Raw genomic sequence first — 21100 nt, 5'->3', positions numbered from 1 at the left:
GGCGAGCCTTCTTTTCAACATGTTCACCAGGCGAAATGGGCTCTTGATGTGTGCCAGCTAATGTTTCCCGGCCGCGACACCGTGCCAGCAACTATCATAGCAAGTCGAGCGCATTTACATGCTTCCAAACCCCGAAAGCGCGGCAACTCGTGGGAGCGTCACTCATCACATCTGCTCCACCGTCCTACTCCAGCCAGACTCTGCTCTGCCCGCGCTCCACGCGGCAGACTTAACACTACCAAAGATCCTAAACACTTTGGTTCTCCACACGACCTATCGATGTAATCGTTCGATAGCGTAGTTTTCTCTAGGCAAGACCCAGCGTAAAAATACAAATAATATTTACAAAACAAACCAATTATACATCGACATAAATGCACATATATATATATATATATATATATATATATATATATATATATATATATAAACTCTAAAACAATTACAATATATAAAGATACAGAAATGCCATTTCTTGAGGTAACAAAATAAGGAAAAAATTTATACTACAATAGATGGAAATAGGAGGATACGGATTTCCGGTTTTACAAAGCCACATACAACCATCACAGAAATGGAAATAACAAATAAACTAGTGCAACTACAAAGGAATTCGAGAGTCAAAATTTGCAAAACGGAATGCAAGATTCTTAACATGTGGTACTTGTGAAGAACAAATTTCACTTCCTTACACCTCGCTGTTGCAGATGGACGTTACGGCAAGACACATACACAAGTTTGAATACAACGAACAGACACGTCAATGTCCAGCCGGACAGTTCATAATTTAGCGAAACAAAAAAGTGGAGCACAAGGGAGATTTTAACATGGATCTGCTCTCTCGCAGGTGAACACCATGACCACACAACGGCGACGTCTTGGCTATTCAAATAGGCTACACTCGATTACATACATTTTGTGCTTGGACTGTTCACTGTTTGTTTTCTTCTTTTTTCACTGTTCAGTACTCCTACTTCCTGTTCTCATGCTTGATCTGTGTTCAGTTTTAGACGGGGCCAACTTACGATTAAATCTGAGGCGGATTCCGGAACCCCATACCAACTGCAATTTGCTTATTTGACGTCTTCCAGGAGCAACAAAATTTTGATTTTCACCATTTTGAGTAATCGATTGAATTAAAAAATGGAAAATGCTGCCATCATCTGCTCACTTATAAGTTTAATATTATCGTAAAAGTTTAACACAATAGTCAAATGCTACAGTTAGAAACTTTGCGTTTGTCTCGTGGGAGTGTAACTGATGCCGCGCAAAATATCCGGACTGTATTCATCCAGTATTTGCGAACCAGAGCGCTGGCGACTTCCAACGAACTGTGTACATAATTTCAAACCTTTGCGAAACTTTTCTTCCTAACACGTCCCACAAAATGATGAAAGGGAGAACGTTTATCTCTCAATAAATTTTCGCTGTTCGTACAGTAAACCGCAGCAACAGAAATAGCGTTTTAATTTATTACTTCCTTACAATTTGCTACATTGTTTTTTTTTTCAGATAGTATCCGCATGTACCACTGAATGTAGCAGTAAAATTATATCATTTTACGACACATAGTGCAGGAAATGTAATGTCGTAGACATTTAGTTGCGTGAAAGACTTGCTTTTGCTTAAATAGAGTGCAAATTAATCAAACTACTTTCGTTCAGTGTTCTAAACGAGAGCACTTACTGATTTCCAGAAAAGTTTAAATATAATTTCAAATCTTTTCTAAACTTTTCCTAGTAAAGTATTTAACACATTGCCGGCCGGTGTAGCCGAGCGGTTCTAGGCGCTTCAATCTGGAACCGCACGACCGTTACAGTCGCAGGTTCGAATCCTGCCTCGGGCATGGATGTGTGTGATGTCCTTAGGTTAGTTAGGTTTAAGTAGTTCTAAGTTCTCGCGGATTGATAGCCTCAGATGTTAAGTACCATAGTGTTCAGAGCCATTTGACCCATTTGATTTAACACATTAACTCTTTTTTAAAGTATTCACACTTCTGAAGTTGTTTTATACGTTAGAGTTAGTCTCTTTAAAGACTCACGTATTTATTGATGCACTGCTATTTTACCACACAGCGCGCTATTGAGCATTTTCCAGTTCTCTCTTACCTTACACAGAAAGAGCAGGTGTGGTACTAATTATGGAACATCAACGCAAAGTCCGTAAGAGACATATCAAAATAAATGAACAAGGATTTACTGACTGGTAAATTGCAGCTGGATTATAGTGTAGCTTAGTTAATACGAGGGCATGCTGACAAGTAATTCCTCCGAATTTTTATATTAAAGCTACGAAAGCTTTTCTTAAAAGAAAATTTGTGACCCATACATTTGTGATTTCCAAGATCAATGATTGTTAACATTTGTCACCTTTAGTCAAATGGTTCAAATGGCTCTGTGCACTATGGGACTCAACTGCTGTGGTCATCAGTCCCCTAGAACTTAGAACTACTTAAACCTAACTAACCTAAGGACATCACACACATCCATGCCCGAGGCAGGATTCGAACCTGCGACCGTAGCAGCAGCGCGGCTCCAGATTGGAGCGCCTAGAACCGCACGGCCACCGCGGCCGGCGCACCTTTAGCCCTGTGTCGCTAGAGGGCTCCGAATTGCAGCGTGTAACATAGGGGTGAGCAACGCTACTACGTCTGTACATGAGAAACAGCGTGCTGTAAGCGAGTTTGGAATTTGAACTGTTCGTCTACCCACGGCGCACTTCTTCCTTTAGCATCAGAACGCCACACTACAAACGACCGCTGCGACTTCTGCAACCTTGGGCTCATTGTCATCGATCACCCGCCACGCAGTCCAGACTCGGCCCCATCCGATTTACATCCCTCCTTCGAGGACTTCACTTTGACAGTGACGAAGGGGTGCCTGCAGAGGTGAGGTTCTGGCTCCGTCAACAAAGTGAAGCATTCTACAGTGACGGTATCAACAAACTGATCTCACGTTTGGAAAAATGTGTTCGTCGCCAGGGTTACTACACTCCTGGAAATTGAAATAAGAACACCGTGAATTCATTGACCCAGGAAGGGGAAACTTTATTGACACATTCCTGGGATCAGATACATCACATGATCACACTGACAGAACCACAGGCACATAGACACAGGCAACAGAGCATGCACAATGTCGGCACTAGTACAGTGTATATCCACCTTTCGCAGCAATGCAGGCTGCTATTCTCCCATGGAGACGATCGTAGAGATGCTGGATGTAGTCCTGTGGAACGGCTTGCCATGCCATTTCCACCTGGCGCCTCAGCTGGACCAGCGTTCGTGCTGGACGTGCAGACCGCGTGAGACGACGCTTCATCCAGTCCCAAACATGCTCAATGGGGGACAGATCCGGAGACCGTGCTGGCCAGGGTAGTTGACTTACACCTTCTAGAGCACGTTGGGTGGCACGGGATACATGCGGACGTGCATTGTCCTGTTGGAACAGCAAGTTCCCTTGCCGGTCTAGGAATGGTAGAACGATGGGTTCGATGACGGTTTGGATGTACCGTGCACTATTCAGTGTCCCCTCGACGATCACCTGTGGTGTACGGCCAGTGTAGGAGATCGCTCCCCACACCATGATGCCGGGTGTTGGCCCTGTGTGCCTCGGTCGTATGCAGTCCTGATTGTGGCGCTCACCTGCACGGCGCCAAACACGCATACGACCATCATTGGCACCAAGGCAGAAGCGACTCTCATCGCTGAAGACGACACGTCTCCATTCGTCCCTCCATTCACGCCTGTCGCGACACCACTGGAGGCGGGCTGCACGATGTTGGGGCGTGAGCGGAAGACGGCCTAACGGTGTGCGGGACCGTAGCCCAGCTTCATGGAGACGGTTGCGAATGGTCTTCGCCGATACCCCAGGAGCAACAGTGTCCCTAATTTGCTGGGAAGTGGCGGTGCGGTCCCCTACGGCACCACGTAGGATCCTCCGGTCTTGGCGTGCATCCGTGCGTCGCTGCGGTCCGGTCCCAGGTCGACGGGCACGTGCACCTTCCGCCGACCACTGGCGACAACATCGATGTACTGTGGAGACCTCACGCCCCACGTGTTGAGCAATTCGGCGGTACGTCCACCCGGCCTCCCGCATGCCCACTATACGCCCTCGCTCAAAGTCCGTCAACTGCACATACGGTTCACGTCCACGCTGTCGCGGCATGCTACCAGTGTTAAAGACTGCGATGGAGCTCCGTATGCCACGGCAAACTGGCTGACACTGACGGCGGCGGTGCACAAATGCTGCGCAGCTAGCGCCATTCGACGGCCAACACCGCGGTTCCTGGTGTGTCCGCTGTGCCGTGCGTGTGATCATTGCTTGTACAGCCCTCTCGCAGTGTCCGGAGCAAGTATGGTGGGTCTGACACACCGGTGTCAATGTGTTCTTTTTTCCATTTCCAGGAGTGTATATTGAGACATAAATATGTGGATATGAAGAATAAAGTTCTAGACTGTTAATAGCGTTCGTTTCATGTAATATCTTTAAAAGTTTTCACATAAAAATTTTGGCGTCCGTATTTTTCAGCATGCGCTTTTAATATACCAATCAAAATTATCCAAAAACCACCGTCTGAATTTGTTAGTAAGAGCAAAGACTGAGACAAACACAGCAAGTACTATTTACGCAGTCCCATTTACGGTCGCACACATTTAGCCACGCTGCAGATGTCGGCTTGGTCTGTGTGAACAGTAAACTTCAATGTTGAATTATTTTGGGCTTGACTGTCGATAACAGCTGAAACAGGAAAATTGCGCAGGTCGCATCAGTGTTTAAGAAGGGTAGTAGGAGTAATCCATCGAACTACAGACCTATATCATTGACGTCGGTTTGCAGTAGGGTTTTGGAACATATACTGTATTCAGACATTATGAATCACCTCGAAGGGAACGATCTATTGATACGTAATCAGCATGGTTTCAGAAAACATCGTTCTTGTGCAACGCAGCTAGCTCTTTATTCGCACGAAGTAATGGCCGCTATCGACTGGGGATCTCAAGTTGATTCCGTATTTCTAGATTACCGGAAAGCTTCTGACACCGTTCCTCACAAGCGACTTCTAATCAAGCTGCGGGCCTATGGGGTATCGTCTCAGTTGTGCGACTGGATTCGTGATTTCTTGTCAGGAAGGTCGCAGTTCGTAGTAATAGACGGCAAATCATCGAGTACAACTGAAGTGATATCAGGTGTTCCCCAGGGAAGCGTCCTGGGACCTCTGCTGTTCCTGATCTATATAAATGACCTGGGTGACAATCTGAGCAGTTCTCTTAGGTTGTTCGCAGATGATGCTGTAATTTACCGTCTAGTAAGGTCATCCGAATACCAGTATCAGTTGCAAAGCGATTTAGAAAAGATTGCTGTATGGTGTGGCAGGTGGCAGTTGACGCTAAATAACGAAAAGTGTGAGGTGATCCATATGAGTTCCAAAAGAAATCCGTTGGAATTCGATTACTCGATAAATAGTACAATTCTCAAGGCTGTCAATTCAACTAAGTACCTGGTTGTTAAAATTACGAACAACTTCATTTGGAAAGACCACATAGATAATATTGTGGGGAAGGCGAGTCAAAGGTGGCGTTTCATTGGCAGGACACTTAGAAGATGCAACAAGTCCGCTAAAGAGACAGCTTACACTACACTCGTTCGTCCTCTGTTAGAATATTTCTGCGCGGTGTGGGATCCTTACCAGGTGGGATTGGCGGAGGACATCGAAAGGGTGCAAAAAAGGCAGCTCGTTTTGTATTATCACGTAATAGGGGAGAGAGTGTGGCAGATATGATCCGCGGGTTGGGATGGAAGTCATTAAAGCAAAGACTTTTTCGTCGCGGCGAGATCTATTTACGAAATGCCAGTCACCAACTTTCTCTTCCGAATGCGAAAATATTTTGTTGAGCCCAACCTACATAGGTAGGAATGATCATCAAAATAAAATAAGAGAAATCAGAGCTCGAACAGAAAGTTTTAGGTGTTCGCTTTTCCCGCGCACTGTTCGGGAGTGGAATGGTAGAGAGGTAGTATGATTGTGGTTCGATGAACCCTCTGCCAAGCACTTAAATGTGAATTGCAGAGTAATCATGTAGATGTAGATGTAGAAACAATAAGAAACGGCATTTTGTGCTCTATGTGCCATTACTGGATTCCACGATGAAACTATCAGAAAGTAAGCTTCATCTGTATAGTTCCACTCATTCATATCATGGAGAATTAACATTACAATAGAATTTTGCACTTAATTTCAAAATATCTACGCTCACTGCCATATTCACTGATTGAACCAAACAGAGATTTCTTAGCCATGTACCGTAACGATTCAGCTATGCAGAACCTACGTACACGCCTTTTCATATTTTTGTTTTTATTTTCAGAATGATTTATCGTTAGTATCATTGATCTTGGTAATCACAAACGTGTAGTTCAAAAATTTTCGATACACTCGTAGGTAATATTTGTCATGAGAGCTTGTATATTAGTCGAGAACGAAGTTACCGACCATTTTGCTTCCAAACAACGTGTGCACAATCCTGATACAAAGATCTGAAGTTTTAAAAGTCATAAACCAGACTGACCCCCCTCCCCCCCACCCCCCCTGATCGGTCGACTGTTGTGTCCGCCTGCATTGAGATTGACCCCTACCCCGTGGATCACCGAGTGGGAGATCATTCCAAAGTCTGGTAGGCAGTGAAAGACTTTCGAAGGGGCCGATTGTAGGGCCTCCCCGGTTCGTTTGACGAAGAGGTTTCGGGCGTTATCTGTGGCTGACGAAGTCTCTAAGCGGAATGCAGTCGTCCACCCTGTTCCAGAGGAAGCTTCTCGGGCCGCAAGGTCTGGGCATTCACAGAGTGTTGATTTGCTGGTAGTTGGCAGCTCCAATGTTAGGCGCGTAATGAGGTCCCTTAGAAACATGGCTGCCAAGGAGGGGAAGGAAAGCCAGTGTGCACTCCGTGTGCATACCGGGAGGAGTCATTCCGGATGTGGAAAGGGTGATTCCGGTTGCCATGAAGAGTATAAGGTGCAGCCAACTGCAGGTGGTGGCTCATGTGGATACCAGCAACGTGTGTCGCTTTGGGTCGGAGGAGATTGTCTCTGGTTTCAGACGGCTAGCGGAAATGGTAAAGACTGCCAGTCTTACTTGCTCACCATCTGCAGCATCGTCGATAGAACCGACTGTGGTCTTTTGGTGCAGAGCCGAGTGGAGTGTCTGAATCAGAGGCTCAGGCGGTTCTGTGACCATGTAGGCTGCAGATTTCTTGACTTGCGCCACCAGGTGGTGGGTTTCCAGGTTTCACTTAATAGATCAGGAGTCCTCTACACACAGGAAGCGGCTACACGGATAGTGGGGGTTGTGAGGAAGGGACTGGGCGGTTTTTTAGGTTAGAGGGTCTCAGGAAACCACAGAAAGGGAGTCCGTCTATAAGGGGGCAGGTAAAAAAACACTAAGGTAGTTGTAGCAACAATCAGTATCGTAGTTGTAATTTGACGTAGCTGTGTTGGGAAATAACCAGAGCTCGAAGCGCTTATAGAAAGCACTGAAGCTCAAATAGTTACACGCACGGAAATATGGCTAAAACCGGAAATAAAGTTCAGCCGAAATTTTTTCAAATGACCTAACAGTGCTCAGAAAGGATAGATTAAATACAGTTGGTGGCGGAGTATTTATTGCTGTCAGAAGTAGGTTACCTTGTGGTGAAACTGAAGTAGGTGGTTCCTGCGAAATAGTATGGGTAGAGGTTATACTTGACAATCGGACTAAACTATTAACTGGATCGTTTTACCGATCCCTCGACTCAGAAGATATAGTTGCTGAACAGTTCAAAGAAAACTTGAGTCTCACTTCCGATAGGTATCCCATTCATACAATTATAGTCGGTGGTGACTTCAATCTACCCTAGATATGCTGGAAAAATTATATGTTTAAAGCCGGCGGTAGGCATAAAACGTCATCCAAAATTGCACTGAATGCTACCTCAGAAAATTATTTTGAACAATTATTTCATGAGTCACTCGAAGCGTAAATGGTTGCGAAATCATACTTGACCTCTTAGCGACAAATAATCCTGGACAGATAGGGAATATCATGACGGATACAGGGATCAGCGTCCACAAGGCAGTTGCTACTAGGCTGAATACTGTAACACTCACAACCATCAAAAAGAAACGCAAAGTACATCTATACAGAAAAGCTGATAAAAATGCTCTTAACGCCTTTTTAAGAGATAGTCTACACTCTTTCGGATCTGATCATGTAAGCGAAGAAAAGATGTGAAACGATTTCAAAGAGACAGTGTCGACGGAAATTGAGAGATACATACTACGTAAGTTAATAAGTGATGGTACTGATCACCCATGGTACACAAAACGGGTCAGATCGTTGTTGAAGAAGCAATGAAAAAAGCATGTCAAATTTAAAAGAATGCAAAATCCTCAAGATTATCAAAGTTTTGCAGAAGTTCGAAATATAGCGCGTGCTTCCATGAGAGATGCTTTTAGTAATTTCTATAACTAAACTATGTCTCGGAATCTGGCAGAAAACCCAAAGAGATTCTGGTCATACATAAAGCACACCAGTGGCGGGACGCATTCAGTACCTTCACAATACGATAACAACGGTGAGGTCACTGTTGACAGTGCCACCAAAGAAGACGAAGTAAATATTTCTGAATTCCAGTCGAGAACAACTGCCAAAATGAGAAACATTGAAGTAGGTATCCTCGGTGTAGCAAATCAAATTAAATCACTTAATAAAGGCAAGGCCTCCGGTCCGGATGGTATACCAGTTAGGTTCCTTTCAGAGTATGTCGATACAATAGCTCCATATTTAGCAACTACATATAACCGCTCTCTCATAGAAGGATCCGTAGATAAAGACTGGAAAATTGTTCAAGTCACACCAATTCCCAGAAAGTGAAACAGGAGTAATCCGCTGAATTAAAGGCCCATATCACTAACGTCGATTTTCAGTAGGGTTTTCGAACATTATGAAGTACCTCGAAGAAAGCGATTTATTGACACATAGTCAGCACGGATTCAAAAAATATCGTTATTGTGAAACACAACTAGCTCTTTATACTCACGCAGTAATGAGTGCTATCGACAGGGGATGTCAAATTGATTCTGAATTTTTGGACTTCCAGAAGGCTTTCGGCACCGTTACTCACAAGCGTCTCCTAACCAAACTGCGGGCCTGTGTAATATCGCCTCAGTTGTGCGACTAGATTCGTGATTTCTTGTCAGAAAAGTCGCAGTTCGTAGTAACAGACGGAAAGTCATCGAGTAAAACAGAAGTAATATTCGGCATTCCCCAAGAATGTGTCATAACCCCTCTATTATTACTGATCTTTGTTAAGGACATAGAAGGCTATCTGCGTAGCTCTCTTAGATTGTTTGCAGATTATGCTGTCATTTACCGTCATGTAAAGTCATCAGTTGATCAAAACGACTTGCAAAATGATTTAGATAAGATATCTGTATGGCGCGAAAAGTGGGAATTGACCCTGGGTAAAAAAAAGTGTAAAGTTATTGATAAGAGTACTAAAAGAAATCCGCTAAATTTCGATTACGCGATAAGTCACACAAATCTGAAGGCTGTAAATTCGACTAAATACTTAGAGATTACGATTACTAATAACCTAAACTGATACGATCTCATAGATAATGTTGTGTATAGGGCAAACCAAAGACTTCGATTCATTGGCAGAACACATAGAAGGTGCAACAGGTTTACTAAAGAGACTGCTTACTCCACGCTTGTCCGCCCTATCCTGGAGTATTGTTGTGCGGTGTGGGATCCGCATCAGGTGGGGCTGACGGATGACATCGAAATAGTTCACAGTAGGGCAACTCGTTTTGTATTATCGCGAAATAGGGGAGACAGTGCCGCAGACATGATACGTGAATTGGAGTGGTAATCATTAAAACAAAGGCGGTTACCGTTGCGAAGGGATCTTCTCGTGGAATTTCAATCACCAGTTTTCTCCTCCGAGCCAGTGTTCAGAGCCATTTGACATTTGAACAATTTTTTTTTTTTCACACACAGCAGCCATTTACCGCCATCGACTTTACTTTTAGTGGACTACTCTGAAATAAATTACCTGAGGTGGAATATAACAACAGAGATAAAACCAAACAAGAAGGTTATTAGGTTGTAAAATTATAAAAACACTCTGAGAATGGGATTTCTTGCCAGTTTGCAGCCATACTCGCTGACGATGGTCAACCAAAGTAGTGCACAAAGGTGACTCATCGCTGAACACAACGCGACGCCTTTCATCAACACTCCATGCTCCCAGGTCACGATACCATTTCAAAGGCAGCCGCCTGCGTTGTGGTGGGACGGTAATTCTCTCGTCCGGCTGCTGCTGATCTCAGGACGACACGGACTGTTGCAAGCAGTCAGTCACGTGTTCTCGGATGGCCGGTGCCCGTGTGAAGACGTTACGACGTCTTTGGTGCACGATAAGGCGAACCCCTTCCCCACCATCACGTTTCCTAGAAGTCCAGCATGTGGGCCACTGTCACATCCGAATGCTCCATAAATCTGGCTACTCCACGATTAGACCAGCCGGCCAAATGGAGAACCACAATGCTGCGCCTTTCTATGTCTACCATGTGGCGATGACGCTGTCTCCGAAGACTACGCGACATCTCTGTGTTCTTCATAGTGGTCACGTATTATCTGACACTGTTCATGTCCCTTATATTCCCTGCCAAACCTGCTGACAATACTAAACACGAACAACACTAATGCACACTGGTGACAGTTGTATCTGTCACAGAGAATTTCAGCTCGACTCACTGACCTACCTGCCAAAGTTGCGTAGCCTGTGCGAGGTTAAAATGACATCTCACCATGTTTTCTGGGCGTTCCGCTTCTCAATTCCAGACAAATTGTTCAAACAAATAGCAAATCTGGTATGGTTATTATAGATCCAGCAGCATCGAATCATACAGGGCAACCGTTTATCGTATTATTTGTCCTTAAAACTACATTTTTTTGTGATTTGGAACTCATCATCGTTGATTAGCTACTGTATTTAACAAATCGTTAAATATTTCTAATTAATGTCAAAATTCTAGAATTGGGTAAATTTGCTGTCTCACCCTTATACAAAGTTCAAAATGGTTCAAATGGCTCTAGGCACTATGGGACTTAACATCGGAGGTCATCAATCCCCTAGACATAGAACTACATCAACCTAAGGACATCACACACATCCATGCGCGAGGCAGGATTCGAACCTGCGACCGTAGCAGCCGCGTGGTTCCGGACTGAAGCGCCTAGAACCTCTCGGCTACCGCGGCCGGCTCTTATACAAAGTGAGTGCTGGTCTTGTAACAGAGTGTGACTGGATATCAGTGGCTGCGAGTTGCCACAGTTGCAGTACTCAAACCTAACAGTTGGTGTACGCGTTCTTCTATTTTTGTTTACATTTTAATAGGTTATTTATGTTTTTTAATCAATAATTTGTCGTGAGCTAATCCACTTGTATTCACCGAAATTTTACTGTCGATCATTATTTGTACTGAACATCTGTGGGTAACTAAATTTAATGCCACTAAATAATAATTTCACAGTGTTTTGCTTCTACGTTTCCGTGTGTGACTAAATGTTTCGTCTGTATGAGCAAGAATATTGGACGATTATGTGACCTGAACATAAGTTATAATTTTTTTGTTACGTTACATTTGGGATTACGTAAGTTTTCACTAGCATATTTAAATTGGCCGACGTGACGCAGTGGTTTGCACGCTGGACTCGCATTTGGAAGGACGACGGATCAAATCCGAGTCCGGCCATCCTGATTTAGGTTCTCCATGATTTCCCTGAATCGCTTCAGGCAAATGCCGGGATGGTTTCTTTGATAGGACGCGGGCGACTTCCTTCCTCATCCTTCCCTACTCCAATGGGACCGATGACCTCACAGTTTGGGCCCTTCCCCAAAATCAACCAACTAACATATTCAAATAGCAACATTTCACCAAAATGATCTTAGGTCATCAGTTGCATACACTGGTGGTTCTACTGCATGAACCTGCCAGATGCGACCTCTTACGTTGCTGTACAATAGTAGGAGGAGGACATGGGGAAGTGTGGTTCGCCAAGGTGCTACTTACCGTTCGATTAACTGTCATATATTTCCGAGAGCTGTACAGTCACACCGTCTTCTTCGCAGTGCGGCCAACAGCGGCCATGCCGTGCCCTCACTGCATGGAGGTGGAGGGCAGAGGGTAATGCGTCAGCGCCCGGCGAGGAATCTGCTGGCGCAGCACCTGGTGTAGTCTGAGGTGAGTCAGGATTCATGTCGTTCTCGGTAGCAAATGAAAACTATTTTTCAATTACTGTATTCCGTATTGGATGGACGCTGCGGAACAATAAGCTTGCCTCCCAGTCGACATAACGTACTCAAGGCCCGTTTTATCCTCCGATAAAACCACCAAAAACACTCAACTACCATGGTATGTTTTGAACAACTTCAATCAAACAATAACATCGGAAACCAGTCAATATCTTAGACTGTTTTGAACAGTATTAACGTCCCGTTACTATGTAACAAAATCGGAGCAAAGCCGAGTCTTAAATTAATTATTAATGCTACACAGTCATGCGTCTATTGTATCTTATCAAACCATCCAGCTGTCGATTATTCCACCGGTCCACAAACTACCTTTTTACGCTTCAGCACATAACTCTCATCAAGACCACAGAATGTTTTTCACCATACAAGATCCGTCACGGAATCCCGATATAGTGAAACAATTCGTTATGACCTCGGCTAACTCTTTCCAAAAAAGAATCGTGCCCTAATTAGAATTTCAGCACGAAATGAGCGCAAAGTCAAACCTGACGGTTGACGTACATCTACATCTACATCTACATCTATACTCCGCGAGCCACCTTACGGTGTGTGGCGGAGGGTACTTATTGTACCACTATCTGATCCCCCCTTCCCTGTTCCATTCACGAATTGTGCGTGGAAAGAACGACTGCTTGTAAGTCTCCGTATTTGCTCTAATTTCTCGGATCTTTTCGTTGTGATCATTACGCGAGATATATGTGGGCGGTAGTAATATGTTGCCCATCTCTTCCCGGAATGTGCTCTCTCGTAATTTCGATAATAAACCTCTCCGTATTGCGTAACGCCTTTCTTGAAGTGTCCGCCACTGGAGCTTGTTCAGCATCTCCGTAACGCTCTCGCGCTGACTAAATGTCCCCATGACGAATCGCGCTGCTTTTCGCTGGATCATGTCTATCTCTTCTATTAATCCAACCTGGTAAGGGTCCCATACTGATGAGCAATACTCAAGAATCGGACGAACAAGCGTTTTGTAAGCTACTTCTTTCGTCGATGAGTCACATTTTCTTAGAATTCTTCCTATGAATCTCAACCTGGCGCCTGCTTTTCCCACTATTTGTTTTATGTGATCATTCCACTTCAGATCGCTCCGGATAGTAACTCCTAAGTATTTTACAGTCGTTACCGCTTCCAATGATTTACCACCTATGGCATAATCGTACTGGAATGGATTTCTGCCCCTATGTATGCGCATTATATTACATTTATCTACGTTTAGGGAAAGCTGCCAGCTTTCGCACCATGCATTAATCCTCTGCAGGTCCTCCTGGAGTACGTACGAGTCTTCTGATGTTGCTACTTTCTTGTAGACAACCGTGTCATCTGCAAATAGCCTCACGGAGCTACCGATGTTGTCAACTAAGTCATTTATGTATATTGTAAACAATAAAGGTCCTATCACGCTTCCCTGCGGTACTCCCGAAATTACCTCTACATCTGCAGATTTTGAACCGTTAAGAATGACATGTTGTGTTCTTTCTTCTAGGAAATCCTGAATCCAATCACAAACCTGGTCCGATATTCCGTAAGCTCGTATTTTTTTCACTAAACGTAAGTGCGGAACCGTATCAAATGCCTTCCTGAAGTCCAGGAATACGGCATCAATCTGCTCGCCAGTGTCTACGGCACTGTGAATTTCTTGGGCAAATAGGGCGAGCTGAGTTTCACATGATCTCTGTTTGCGGAATCCATGTTGGTTATGATGAAGGAGATTTGTATTATCTAAGAACGTCATAATACGAGAACACAAAACATGTTCCATTATTCTACAACAGATTGACGTAAGCGAAATAGGCCTATAATTATTCGCATCTGATTTATGACCCTTCTTGAAAATGGGAACGACCTGCGCTTTCTTCCAGTCGCTAGGTACTTTACGTTCTTCCAGCGATCTACGATAAATTGCTGATAGAAAGGGGGCAAGTTCTTTAGCATAATCACTGTAGAATCTTAAGGGTATCTCGTCTGGTCCGGATGCTTTTCCGCTACTAAGTGATAGCAGTTGTTTTTCAATTCCGATATCGTTTATTTCAATATTTTCCATTTTGGCGTCCGTGCGACGGCTGAAGTCAGGGACCGTGTTACGATTTTCCGCAGTGAAACAGTTTCGGAACACTGAATTCAGTATTTCTGCCTTTCTTCGGTCGTCCTCTGTTTCGGTGCCATCGTGGTCAACGAGTGACTGAATAGGGGATTTAGATCCGCTTACCGATTTTACATATGACCAAAACTTTTTAGGGTTCTTGTTTAGATTGTTTGCCAATGTTTTATGTTCGAATTCGTTGAATGCTTCTCTCATTGCTCTCTTTACGCTCTTTTTCGCTTCGTTCAGCTTTTCCTTATCAGCTATGATTCGACTACTCTTAAACCTATGATGAAGCTTTCTTTGTTTCCGTAGTACCTTTCGTACATGATTGTTATACCACGGTGGATCTTTCCCCTCGCTTTGGACCTTAGTCGGTACGAACTTATCTAAGGCGTACTGGACGATGTTTCTGAATTTTTTCCATTTTTGTTCCACATCCTCTTCCTCAGAAATGAACGTTTGATGGTGGTCACTCAGATATTCTGCGATTTGTGCCCTATTACTCTTGTTAAGCAAATATATTTTCCTTCCTTTCTTGGCATTTCTTATTACACTTGTAGTCATTGATGCAACCACTGACTTATGATCACTGATACCCTCTTCTACATTCACGGAGTCGAAAAGTTCCGGTCTATTTGTTGCTATGAGGTCTAAAACGTTAGCTTCACGAGTTGGTTCTCTAACTATCTGCTCGAAGTAATTCTCGGACAAGGCAGTCAGGATAATGTCACAAGAGTCTCTGTCCCTGGCTCCAGTTCTGATTGTGTGACTATCCCATTCTATACCTGGTAGATTGAAGTCTCCCCCTATTACAATAGTATGATCACGAAACTTCTTCACGACGTTCTGCAGGTTCTCTCTGAGGCGCTCAACTACTACGGTTGCTGATGCAGGTGGTCTATAGAAGCATCCGACTATCATATCTGACCCACCTTTGATACTTAACTTAACCCAGATTATTTCACATTCGCATTCGCTAATAACTTCACTGGATATTATTGAATTCTTTACTGCTATAAATACTCCTCCACCATTGGCGTTTATCCTATCCTTGCGGTATATATTCCATTCTGTGTCTAGGATTTCGTTACTGTTCACTTCCGGTTTTAACCAACTTTCCGTTCCTAATACTATATGCGCACTATTTCCTTCAATAAGAGATACTAATTCAGGAACCTTGCCCTGGATACTCCTGCAGTTTACCAATATTACGTTAACTTTTCCTGTTTTTGGCCTCCGAGGACGGACATTCTTTATCAACGATGATAATGCCCTCTCTGGTAAGCCGTCAGGTATTTTATCGTTTCGCCCAAGGGGGGGTCCCTCTAACCTAAAAAAACCCCGTGTGCACGCCACACGTACTCTGCTACCCTAGTAGCTGCTTCCGGTGTGTAGTGCACGCCTGACCTGTCTAGGGGGGCCCTACAGTTCTCCACCCAGTTCTTACACCCAACTATCCATGGAGCAAATAGCTCCTTCGACCAGTTAACCAAACTTGTACATCTGGCCCGCTATTCAGACTGGTACTGTCCATTAACACCATGCTAATACCATCCAGAACCATTAAAAGGAACAACCGAACAGCATCATTACTTTTTTAAAGAGTTAGTTAATTATTTGTCTGCGGCGGAGTTGATGTTTCTGATGGCCAGCTCACTCTGGTTCTTCATTCTCTGGTACAGCCCTCTGCTTGGCTGGAAAACACGCGTCCAACATCAAACGGCGATCCCTTCGTATATTAACTGTCTACATCAATATTTTTCACACACAAAATCAATAAAACGTTAAAAATAACAAATTCACGTGATTATCTAACAGGTGATACGTAATCACTTTAACACTCGAAACAGCGGAAGGCGTCAAAATGGCCCTTGTCATAGGTTTTTCGTTCGTTATCGCATCTAATTTATTTACTTCGTTAATGAAATTATATGACTTTTCTAATTTTTTCTCCTCTTTCCGAAGATGTTTTAGTATTTCCAAAATATTTAATTTTCTTTGCCATTTCATTCGGTATACCTAGAACGGCGGAAGGGGTGAATCTGACCCCACTGTAATTTCTCTTCTGATTATAAGTAAATTATCCAACAATGCAGTGGCAACAGTGAGTAGTAACACAGAGCAGTTTCCCCTCATTGTTGGAACTTGGCACGTGTACACTACAGTCCGCCACAGCTTATGTTGTTTCACTCATGCAGTCGTTGTCCGTGAAACATGTTTTCGAACATGTATCGTCAGCGTGGACTTCCTGATGATGAAGTGTTACATCTCTTAGAGAATTCCAAAGTTGAATCGAAAATTGACTTCACCGATGAAGATGATGATTATGTACCTGACACAAGTGAAGATGAAGACATTGTGAACGAGAGGCGATTAGTGGAAGAGGATTCAGATGCTGATGGACGTCGATCATCACCTCTTTCACCACAGCAGGTACAGTTGGAAACGTCTACAAAGATGACTGCAACAGATGGAACCGTGTGGTAAATTATTCATCCTCCGGAAGGCAGTCAGCTGTGAATGTTCTGAAGGAGAGAGGATGTCCCACTGCATATGCTTGCCAATGAGTAGACGGCTCTGTCATCAGTGCCTTCAGTCTTATTTTTGATGAAACAGCCCTATGTCTCATTAAGAAATACACGGAATCAAATGCTCGAAAAGTATTAAAAAACAATGACTGTACTGTGTCACTTGAGAAATTGGAGAAACTCATAGCCGTCATGTATGTTAGTGGTGTATTGTGCACAAAATGTGTGTCTGTGGATGGTCTCTGGTCGCACACTTGGGGTCTGCTTTTATCAAGGACGTTATGTCAAGGTATAGATTTCAGGAGCTTCTCAGATTTCTCCGTTTCGATGAAAAATCAACTCGGACCGAACGCCTGGCAGCCACGAAATTCGCGCTTGTATATGAAATTTGGGGAAAGTTCAATGAAAACCGTATTCGCACTTACCACCCTGGAGAAAATATAGCCAATGACGACCAAGCAAAGCAAGGTGCAGGTTTACTCAATTCATATCCAACAAACCAGACAAATATGGTCTCCAATTCTGGTTGGCTGTTGATGTAACGACAAAGTATATATGTAATGCTTTACCATATCTTGGCAAAGAGGACATGCACAGAGAGAAACAACGACTTGGAGAGTACGTCGTTCTGCGTCTCATGGAACCGTTTGTAAATCAACGCAACAATGTGACCACAGACAACTTCTTTACGTCTCTTCAGCTTGCTAAAAACTCAAAGCAAAGAAAACTTCATTAGTTGGTACTATGAACAAGATCCGCTGTGAAATCCCCGATGAAGTATGGAAGCTGAATGCTGAAATACACTCCGCCACAATATTGCACAGTAGTGGCAACACGGACTGTATCTTGACTGTATACCAAGGAAAGAAGAATAAAAATGTCATTCTTCTGAGTACGCTGCATGCTGAAGTAGCAATAAGCAAGGAAGGAAAGAAAAAACCTGATGAAACCTTAACGTTCTACAATACAACAAAGTACGGGGTGGACGTAGTTGATCAAATGATCCGTAAATATACTACGAAGGTTGCATGTAGGAGGTTGCCGATGCATGTCTTCTACAACATACTGTACCTGGCGGCGATAAATGCATGGGTCATCTATAACATAGTAACGAACAAGAGAGTGGATAGGAAGAAGTTCATACCTCAACTGGCAAATGAAGGGAGTGAAAGAGCAAAAACATCAGGCAAAGCAAGAGAATGTGGGACTGAAATCGCCCAGAAAGCGGAGAAAGTGCCGAATCAGCCTCTGCAAAGACAACAAGGCCAGCGAAAATTGTGTAAAGTGCCACAAAGTCGTGTGCGGAAAATTTGCGCGTAAAACAGAAATCACCTGTGCGAGTGCTTCCAGCAGCTTCAAATGACTTCAGTGAAAGGTAATACAGAGCTGTTTGTAAAACCCACGTGAGAATAAAATGGACCAAATATACTAAATTTGCCTAGAAGTTTGTATTAATAGTTAATAAACGAAAATCTATAGTTAAGAAACTCGTTAGCAGTGGCAACATTAAATTTGTATGATACGAGTACGTTTTTGTTCAGATAAATTAGTAACTATTATTTATACTTGTAAATAATCGTGGAGATTACTAGAAATAAAGTACGGATTAACAAACACTAAAAAAGTTCTTGTTAAAGTCAAATATGAAAATATTTTATGTGGGGTCAAAATGTCAGACACTCCGCCTTTCTAGTGTTAAGTGATTCACATGCCGTGGCGTGTCACAAACACTGTGTAATTCACAAAGCCTCCTCCTCGTCTCAACTTATTTTGGATCAGCTGTCATAACATGCTTCATTATAGAGTTACCTGTTATTCCCCTCGCTCCATAGTTGAGAGATCTCATTACTTTAACCAAAATGTATTAAATTTAATGACCTTATATTTATGCCACTTAACCATACCCGCAACCAAAAGAAAGCAAGACACACTAACTCTTCTCCACCAAAAAATTTTAATATTACTAGCAGTCGATGCAAAATACCCAGATACCAAACCACATGTTGCTGTAAGTTAACAATACAGTTCACTTAAGATCCAGAGGACATTTTACTACTCAGACTTTATTAAGGACGAGGATTTGGGAGATGTCGTTACCTACTGCTGCAGCCTTTCTCATGGTCCATGGTGGTGGGGGATGGGCGGGGAGAGGACGGGGGTAGATTTCCACTGGTTGATCTTTATCAGTTGCCGGTGATTCCTCAGTGGGAAGGGAGTGGATGACCATGAATATAAGTCACCCAAGTGTGTAACCTGATACTGGAACCCAAATCTCTGACCTTGAGATAAGATCGTTCTCTCACCTGAAACTCTCACTGATAACCTACAGTAGAGGTCGCTAGTTATTCTCTTATCCCTCACATTGTTATCAATAAAATAATCATATTTGTTACCAAGGCAACACTGATCATTCACTAACTTTCATATGAAATCAAGTTCTTCTCTTTTTTGGAAGATCACCCACATCCACCCACTTTGTAGGTCGACGGTCTACTGCTAACAGAGTAAGTTGAATTTCTTCTTAATATGGGCCATTCATTGCTGCGGAACATACGTCGAATTTACGTTGGTCGGTTACATCAAACGCGTCACTGACCCCGCATAAGGCTTCCTCATTCCTAATTCGTAGCGTGAAATTCACCGCACCCTTCCTTCTGATAAGAATACACTATAATCTCTTCCATAAACGTCTTACAGCTGCTAGTGAATTAATAAAGAGGGCTCTTTCTAGATTCTTTCACTAAAAGTTACAATTTTGAGACGTCATTATTGCGGATGGTGCAATCACGATTTTCTCAACAGCTGGAAACCTAGGAGTTCAATTTCGATAAACCTTCATCAGTTTTGGGTGAATTTTCGGTGGCGATAAACTTGCGAAAACAACTAAGCTTATTACGCAAGGATTTTTCCAGTTTATATATCTGAAGTAGACACACACACAATAATAACGTGCCCTCCAAGGTTTTCACTGTGTGACTGATTAATGGTGTACTTTTGGGTGCTTAGCCGTGTAGTTGATTCGTTTTAAACGCAGAACATTTCGATGGCCGCTATAGTCAAGATCATCTGACTCCTTAAGTAACAGAACCAGGAAAGTATGATATGATTGCTCTTATTCTCTCTCTAACTACTGAGACAATATATATATATATATATATATATATATATATATATATATCAACAGTTAGCTACACTTTATAGCTACTTCTCGACATAGTCGCCGCTCCAACGTAGACATTTTCTATACTCTCGTCTACATCTCGTTGTCTGTGTCAAAATGTTGTCTTCGTAGCCAGCGGTTCAGTGAGCAGAGATGAAGCTCAGGACGAACAAACTACGGGTTGTATTGCATGTGTTCAAACACCTCCCATCGAAAACGCTGCAGGAGCATCTTCATAGCCCCTGCAGAGTGCGGCCGCTAATTGTCATGAAGAACGAAATGCATGACAGTTATATGGGCTGCACAACCTCAGGCAAAATCTCCACCAGGCCGTCATACTTAGTGGAAGACGCGACTTTCTATGCATCTGTACGCGCTCACTGTGCACTCAGAACCGGAAAGAGCCACGTGCCGCGATAGTCGGGCAGACTGGAGACACTACCAACCCATCTGTGCAAAATGCATCGGATTTTAGCAGTGGTTTCCAACTCGCGGCTGATCGGAACTTACTTTCTAAATATATAGTCCTCGTATCCATGTATCACGAACAGAGTATCAGTCTGTGACTTTTTTCTACCGATGGCGTAGTGCAAGGGTAAGTCTCATAGTTGACTGACTGTAGGAGGATACTGGACAACTTGGACAGACTTTCTATGATGAATGGTAGCTTCCTCCAAATGTAGAAAAACCATACGTTAACGGAGATCAGTAGGAAAACCAAGCCTGTAATGTTGGAATACAGTATTAATGGTGTATTACCTGACAGAGTCACGTCGATTCAGTATCTAGGCTTAACGCTGTAAAGCTATGTGAAATGGAACGAGCACGTAACGTCGGTAGCAGGGAACACGAATAGTCGACTTCGGTTTATTGGGAGAATTGTAGGAAAGTGTAACTCATCTACAAATGAGACCACGTACAGATTACTCATGGGACTCACTCTTGAGTACTGCTCAAGTGTGTGGGATGTTGGA

This window comes from Schistocerca piceifrons, chromosome 7 (assembly GCF_021461385.2).
Source record: "Schistocerca piceifrons isolate TAMUIC-IGC-003096 chromosome 7, iqSchPice1.1, whole genome shotgun sequence".
Classification (NCBI taxonomy): Eukaryota; Metazoa; Arthropoda; class Insecta; order Orthoptera; family Acrididae; genus Schistocerca; species Schistocerca piceifrons.
The sequence above is the reverse complement of the archived record's forward strand: the minus strand, read 5'-3'. Positions refer to the sequence as shown.